At 38.4% G+C, this 8,091-nt stretch overlaps 4 non-coding genes across 4 annotated transcripts; all 4 read left to right on the top strand.

Annotated features, from left to right (window-relative positions):
- Positions 1-6,948: 6,948 nt before the first annotated feature.
- Positions 6,949-7,067, top strand: LOC121522020. Its single transcript, XR_005992944.1, has one exon. It is a non-coding gene; the product is annotated as a 5S ribosomal RNA (ribosomal RNA).
- A 183-nt stretch (positions 7,068-7,250) lies between these two features.
- Positions 7,251-7,369, top strand: LOC121522007. The gene has a single exon (XR_005992932.1). It is a non-coding gene; the product is annotated as a 5S ribosomal RNA (ribosomal RNA).
- Positions 7,370-7,573: 204 nt separating this feature from the next.
- LOC121522008 lies at positions 7,574-7,692 on the top strand. Its single transcript, XR_005992933.1, has one exon. It is a non-coding gene; the product is annotated as a 5S ribosomal RNA (ribosomal RNA).
- A 186-nt stretch (positions 7,693-7,878) lies between these two features.
- On the top strand, positions 7,879-7,997 carry LOC121522009. Its single transcript, XR_005992934.1, has one exon. It is a non-coding gene; the product is annotated as a 5S ribosomal RNA (ribosomal RNA).
- Positions 7,998-8,091: the final 94 nt, after the last annotated feature.

Below are 8,091 nucleotides of genomic sequence, written 5' to 3' on the forward strand. Positions count from 1 at the left end.
CTGTTTTCCACTCTTCGGGATCTTTGCGAGGAAAATTTTGCAAACACTGTCGTGTTATCCTCCCCGTAAATACTGAATTACTCCGCCAGTATGGCTGAGGCTGTGTCCTTCTTCTTCTCTGGTGGTTAACAGCGGGTCATGTACTGCGGCGCCACCTGCTGTTTCAGAATGTGTAGTCTCGTGAGAAAGAAAACAAACTCCTTTATTATTGGTGGATTTGATCTGTTAATATTTTATTATCAGGAAAATTAAAATATGTAAAATATATGCAATATCAGCCAATAATTTATCGGTTCCGATAACTACCGTGCATCCCTAGTGTGAAATGGTGTATCGTGTCCTAACAGCATGCAGCACAATCAAGTGGCAACAAAATAAAAATCTTGATAAAATTTATTCTTATTAAGGTGTCCTGACATTCCATGAACTAAGCAGCATGAAGTGCTCTGCCATTTTTTACCCTAACAGAGCTTGTTTGCTTGTTTAGAAAATATATGTTGTGTTGGATGAATTATTTTCATGTCTGTGCTTGAAGAGTTGTGCTGTGATTTATGTTAACACAGAGGCAAAGATGCAAAGATCTTTAACTGTCCACTATCAGGGACCAATGAAATATCTATCTCTCCCCCATTAATAATTAAGCACTAAATGTCGCATTCAATGTTGTGCAATGCAAAACAATCACAAATGTTTGCATTCTGTTAGGACACATTGATTGGTATTTGGGAAATACAATGGTTAATAAATTATATTCCTATATTTTACAGAACCAATAATCTTACAAATAATTCTTTAGGCATACTGTACTTTTCAGACAAAATGTAAAGCAGCTATAAGACGAACCTGCTATTAGCTTAACTAAGTAAAACAAGGGCACTTCCTGTTGGTTACTTTCTATCAATTAGAGTCTTCCTATTTCAACAGGAGATGCAAGGAAGAACCAAGCTTCCTCTGATTTTCACAAGGCCAGTGGTTTAACCTGGCATCCAAGCAGAGCAGTGGGCACAAAGATCATGGCAAAGTGAAGGAGGCATTTACCATGGTAAAGTTTAAAAAAGCATTCTTATTGTATTTTGAAGCTGTGTTTTTGTCTTTTTTTTACGTAAAGAGTTTGTTTTTCTCCACAGGCACCACAAAATTCCAAAGAACAAACCAAGCTGACATAAAGGTATGTATATTTAATATGTAGTTTATATTTATCATTACTAGGGGTGAGTATTGACAAGAACCTCATGATACGATACGCATCGCGATACTTGGGTCACAATACGATAGTATCATGATATATCAGGATATCATGATATTGTGATATATTGCAATATTCTACACAATTAACTAAGAAAAATATAGAGATGATGTATATGTTGGTGGTGTTCCTGCTATATTTCACGGCAGCAAGACAGAGCTTGCAAACGGCATTTCCCTTCTCTAACTCGCTGTTTGTGCTCCCCGTTTTAACTTTGAAGCCAAAACGCTTCCAAACGTCTGCTTTGAATTGTGCAGGTGTTGTTATTTTGTCAGCCAAAGTAGCTATTTGGCGCCATCTACTGCAGTGTAGGTGTGGAAGTCGTATTTTACTAACAACTCGACTAAAATATGAATTTTTATTTTCTACAAAAAAATCAACATTAAGAGTTGAAGTATCAATATTGTATTGGATGTCAAAGTATCATGATATGGGGTGTGCAGATGGACAAGTGGTTTAAGGTGCTACCCATCTATGTGGGCGTCCCGGGTTCAAATCCAGCCTGTGGCCCCTCACCACATGTCTCTCCCCACGCTCTTCCCTGTTTTCAAATCTATCCACTGTCCTTCCTCTATCAAATAAAGGCATGAAAAGGCCCAGAAATAAATCTTAAAAAAAAGAAAGTATCGCGATATATTGCCGTATCGATATTTTTTCACAACTGTAATCATTACATGGTTTCTTTCTGTGTGGTTTGGTACATCATAAGTCCAATGTTCAATTTTTATCTTCAAAGTCATTAGAAAATATCTGTCCTTAAGGTTTTGGTTTTCATAGAATTTTGTGCCTTCCTCATAAGTCATAAAACATGAATGTAGCAGCTCTCTATTCTGTGTCTGATTTTGAATGCATAGCTCTAAATTTGGTCATGAGTGTAAATACTGTCTGGTAGTGGTTAAGTAATTCAAGATGAAAATAATTAACAGTTGTGCTGGTCATAATGAAAAACAAAGCAATTGGAAATGGCACTATATCCTATCCATCTTTACCTGCACATCTTTAAAGTTTCTCCTTATTTTTAAACTTTTGTAAACATTTTTGTGACACTTATATTTTATATTTTCATTTTGTGACTGTATTTTTCTATAAAAATCTATTTTAGGGTTCTTGACCCTTAATATTTTTACTAGCCTCCTAATATTTTTAATCTTCCTCTGTCACCTTTGTTTAGTACTAAGTCAAATTCCTTGTATATACATGTATATTCAAGGAATGTACATGTACATACAAGCAATGCCAATAATACTTGGTTCTGATTCTGATTGGAGATGTAAAACATACATCAAATTTTTTTTTCCTACACTGCTGTTGGTGTGCACTGATAAAAACACAAGGGCAAGTAATGGCGCAAGTAAAGTAAATCTGATTTCATTCTTTTCTTTTTCTTTTTTTTTTGTATTGGAAGCATCATGTGTTGGGTACAATTTCAGGGTAAGATATCAAGATATCAAGTTGGTGGGCTGATGCCTTGACACATTTTCTGCACAGGCTGGCAGCTCTTTAAATGGTGTGTTTGTACACTTAGTTGCCGCTTACGGCCATACCACCCCGAGCTCATGACCTCATCCCAACATTTGGAGACTTGAGACCTTAAACACTGGCTGCGACTCTGGTTACCTATTGTGCTTCGTGGATTGTGCAGCAGGTGGTATTAGGCACTGGAGCTGCTGCTTGTAGTACATTAGATACCATAGTTGGCCATGCTGGCCTCTGGGTTTCTATGCATTGCTTCTACACTGAAACACAGTCATCTGGGCCTGGATGGGCAACGAGCAGAACTGCTTGCACGAGTCCTTGTTAGTAAGAGAAAACAGTATCTCCACCTGTCACGCGGAGGCCAGCTGCAGATACCCGAAGAAGACAAAATCAGTGAACAGGAGGCTTTTCAGACAGGTGTAGGTTTGAAACCAGCTCAGGGCAAACAAAATTTCTAAGGACTGATCCAGAATTACTTGATAGATTGTCAGTGCATCTTTAAGAGGATAAACTTTGATGATTAACACAATTACATACATATATTTCGGGACAAGTGTTTTAATTCTTAATCTATTGAAATGGAAATAAAATACTGACTTATAGTGTAACTATGTAAAGTTTGTTGACTTTATTTAACAATTATAATTAACTACACACACCTTATGCATTAAACCTGGCACAAAATGATTCAAATCTGACCCAGAGAGTAGAGTGGCACTCTCAATTTATATATAATATAATATATAGTTTAACATAGAAATTATGCATATTCTCCAAAATTAGCTTTAGTGGTGAGATGCAAATGAGTATTAGTTAACATTTTCACTAGACTAGCTATTTCTTAGTGGTGATCCTCTGTTTTGGTCAAAAATAGCACACTTTGAAAATGCAGCAAAACAAGTAAAAGTCCTTAATAACAACCCTATTAAATATAAAGTCTTCAAAAATTAAACATGCTCAACAGTAAGGTAAATTATCTGCAGTGCAGTTAAATAACCATGGCCATTGTTTAATAACTATATCTATTGGTTTACTTTTTATTTTACAGCCATGTTAATATTTGCTTTTTCTTACTGCTGTAAATGCTTCAGGTTTCAAAGGAGTAAAGTCCCTGAGTAAATCTTGTGAGTCTTGTTTTAGTACCAATATCAAGTATAGACACCAGAACAGTAATGCCTTTAAGATTTTTTATTAGTGATAAAACTACACAGCCATTCACAGGATGCAAAAAGCAGAGCTGATAATAATTTACATTTCACTGCAATTGTGTTATTAAGGTGCTTAAAATTAATCACCAAAGGCTGCCGACATGTAAGGAACAGTCAAATATTTTTCACACTAACAAATAGTTGCACATGGTAAACAAATAACTGACCTTTAAGGTGAGCTCTTATATACGTAAAACATAAAGTGCAAAAATCCATCATCAAATGCTGTCCGACACATAAGGAACAATTAATAATACCTTGTTTTATACAGAACTAACAGTAGATAGATAGATAGATAGATAGATAGATAGATAGATAGATAGGTAGATAGATAGGTAGATAGATAATTCAACAGTTGCACATGGTATACAATAACTATCTGATAGTTTAGTTTACTAACAACAACAATTAAATACAGAACCAATCATTCATCCTCACACATGCACGCACACACACATTTATTCAGCCACAATACATATTTAACAGCAAAAGAGGGCAAAATACACATATTAAAGCCTAGATATGATATTTTTTGCAATCATAAAGCAGTGATTTTGGTGCAAGATTAATGCTGACAAGACCGAAATTCTTAAAATCCACTTTTTCACTTCTCGAGTGAAAATGTGTAAGTCTTTGCAAAGTTTCAGATTGGTTGGGAGATTATTTCATGCTTTGATAGCTTTTAAAGAAAAGCAGACTGTGCAAAGGCTAAGCCATGCTCAGGGATACTACAGTCTCCACTGGAGGCAAACCTTGAAGATCTGCGAATGTACTCAGAGCGAAGTTTAACAAAGCTCTTCCATGGTGGAGGAGCCACATTATGGATTATTTTATACGCTAAATGAACATCTGAATGCAGGATTAAATTATCAAAGCTAAGCATTTTATATTTATCGGGTATGTCACAGTGCCGATACTGCTGTGATTTTCTGTTTAGGATTTTCAGGGCTTGTTTGTGGAGTGACCTGATTGGTTTTAGGACAGTCTTGTTTGCTGAGACCAACACGATATACAGTAATGACAATAAGATAAAATCATAGCATTTAAATATGTTTTAGAGGATTCAACTGTTAATCAGTTCCTAATATGTCTGAAGATTGCTTTTATATTTCAATGTTTGACACTGTGCTTGTTACACCACATGTCTGATAAGGTGTACTGCTTAATTATTGTGCCATGTTTTTAAAGGTTTGGTCAGTTATATGAGGAATCGCTTGCCATTATCATCCTCAGAGCTTTTCAAAAGAGCTGGTATTAAAAAGTATTGAAGTATCAAATATTTTGACAACCTTATGGTTAGAAACAGTCTTAACTGTCTCTGGGATGTATAATAAAATACCAACCGCTCTCCTGTTAGAAATAATTTCGGATGAAGGAGACAGATTCCTAACACAAGGACTGTAAAACATACTGAACAACAGGAGACACTGCTTTCTAGTAATATTGTCCCCTATTATTTTCTCATATGGAAAAATGTGGAAATGCCTGTCCTAGTCCTCTGTATGTGAACGTGCTCTTTATTATTAAACTCTTATGATTCATAGTTGATGTCTGACTAAAGAAACTAAATAAAGCACTATCCCTAAGACACCTGGGCTTTGGCAGAGCACAGGTTAAACGACTCCTGGTCATCTTCCTCTGCTGCTGCTGTTGATTTTCCAGAATCCTAGTCTTCTCATATGGCCCAGCTCATTGTGTCCTCCTGGGAGAGAGTCACAGGTGAACGACTGAGAGTAGATGAAGGAAGGCTTCTAGTCAGGAATGCAGACTGTGGATAGATGAATAAATAAATGACTCTTAATTATTATAATCAAATATTCTTTATTCATGGCAGTTAGACCCAGGCTTACACATAATTTACTGTAGTATTTATTTACAAACACCTATTACAGACTACCCATACCCTTATTTTCCACTTGTTCTCTTTCCATGACAAGCACGTTGTGAGGTAATAATGGAGTATAAAAGGTGTGTATAATTAATACAATTTTATTATCATTCAACAAAAAAAAAAAAATCCTTGATTGAACTGCAGTCAAATATTCATTAAGAGAATTTATTAACAAATAATGGAACAAAAGGTTTCAAAAGTCATGTGAATTTCAAGAAGAAACATAAATGATGCAAGAATATTTATGATACAGCCAGCAAAATACACAGATATTAAAAATGACATTTATTCTAGTCGTGATCAATAACAAAAATATTTAACATTAATGTCACGGCTAACAGCAGTGTAAAACTAAAGTAAACGTTAACCATCTTTCATTAAAAACCTTGCTAGGTTAGCATACATTTATCGCTGGTTGGATTTTGTCAATAAAACTTAAATAAACTACTTAAAAACAGGCTGAACAATATGAATAATGTCTGTAAATAGACAAAGAGAACAAAAACAGCCATACTTACATTTGATTAGTTGGAGATTTCAACACAGAAGTATCCAAAAGTCACGATAAAATACATATTTTACTTTGTTTTCTGTCCTGTTGCATTTCCTGCCCTGACTGTCATTCAGACCTCATTGTAAGAATGGAGTCTCCTTACCTTTACCAAAAATGGTGAAACAGGGTCCCCCAAATCTCTATAGGGGCCGGAAATATATTACATCCATGTTGATAAGAACTACCATGGAGAATGAATGGGAAAAGTTAAGGAAGTAAAAGACCACTATACACGGTGCCCACACAGAAGACCGGGGTTCAATACCAGCCTGAGCATGCCCGATCTCATCTGATCTCACAAGCTAAGCAGCGTCAGGCCTGGTTAGTATTTGGATGGGAGACCGCCTTGGAATACCAGGTGCTGTAAACATTTTTCCCCCCAAATGTTCTTTTCGAAGAGGGTGCTGCTGCTTCAGCAGATTGCCAGTGTTTTCCTGAGTGTGTCTCCTATGCCCAAACACTGTCGTCTCCAAGAAAACAGCGAAGTTGATAAATGTGTCGGGGTGTCAGCCCCAACACATTTTCTGCAGAGGCCGGCAGCTCTTGAAATGGTGCGTTTGTACACAGAGTTGTTGCTTACGGCCATACCACCCTGAGCACGCCCGATCTCGTCTGATCTCGGAAGCTAAGCAGGGTCAGGCCTGTTTAGTACTTGGATAGGAGACCACCTGGGAATACCAGGTGCTGTAAGCATTTTTTCCCCCAAATGTTCTTCTCAACGAGGGCCAGTATTTTCTTGAGTGTGTCTCCTATGCCCAAACAGTGTGGTCCCCAACAAAACAGCCAAGTTGATAAATGTGTCGGGGCGTCAGCCCCAACACATTTTGTGCAGAGGCTGGCAGCTCTTGAAATGGTGCGTTTGTACGGCGACTTGTGGCTTACGGCCATACCACCCTGAGCACGCCCGATCTCGTCTGATCTCGGAAGCTAAGCAGGGTCGGGCCTGGTTAGTACTTGGATGGGAGACCGCCTGGGAATACCAGGTGCTGTAAGCATTTTTCCCCCCAAATGTTCTTCTAGAAGAGGGTGCTGCTGCTTCAGCAGATTGCCAGTATTTTCTTGAGTGTGTCTCCTATGCCCAAACAGTGTGGTCCCCAACAAAACAGCCAAGTTGATAAATGTGTCGGGGCGTCAGCCCCAACACATTTTGTGCAGAGGCTGGCAGCTCTTGAAATGGTGCGTTTGTACGGCGACTTGTGGCTTACGGCCATACCACCCTGAGCACGCCCGATCTCGTCTGATCTCGGAAGCTAAGCAGGGTCGGGCCTGGTTAGTACTTGGATGGGAGACCGCCTGGGAATACCAGGTGCTGTAAGCACTTTTCCCCCCAAATGTTCTTCTAGAAGAGGGTGCTGCTGCTTCAGCAGATTGCCATTATTTTCTTGATAGTGTCTCCTATGCCCAAACGGTGTGGTCTCCAACAAAACAGCCAAGTTGACGCCCCGACACATTTTGTGCAGAGGCTGGCAGCTCTTGAAATGGTGCGTTTGTACGGCGACTTGTGGCTTACGGCCATACCACCCTGAGCACGCCCGATCTCGTCTGATCTCGGAAGCTAAGCAGGGTCGGGCCTGGTTAGTACTTGGATGGGAGACCGCCTGGGAATACCAGGTGCTGTAAGCATTTTTCCCCCCAAATGTTCTTCTAGAAGAGGGTGCTGCTGCTTCAGCAGATTGCCAGTATTTTCTTGAGTGTGTCTCCTATGCCCAAACAATTG

The sequence above is a fragment of the Cheilinus undulatus genome, linkage group 14, assembly GCF_018320785.1.
Source record: "Cheilinus undulatus linkage group 14, ASM1832078v1, whole genome shotgun sequence".
NCBI lineage: Eukaryota > Metazoa > Chordata > Actinopteri > Labriformes > Labridae > Cheilinus > Cheilinus undulatus.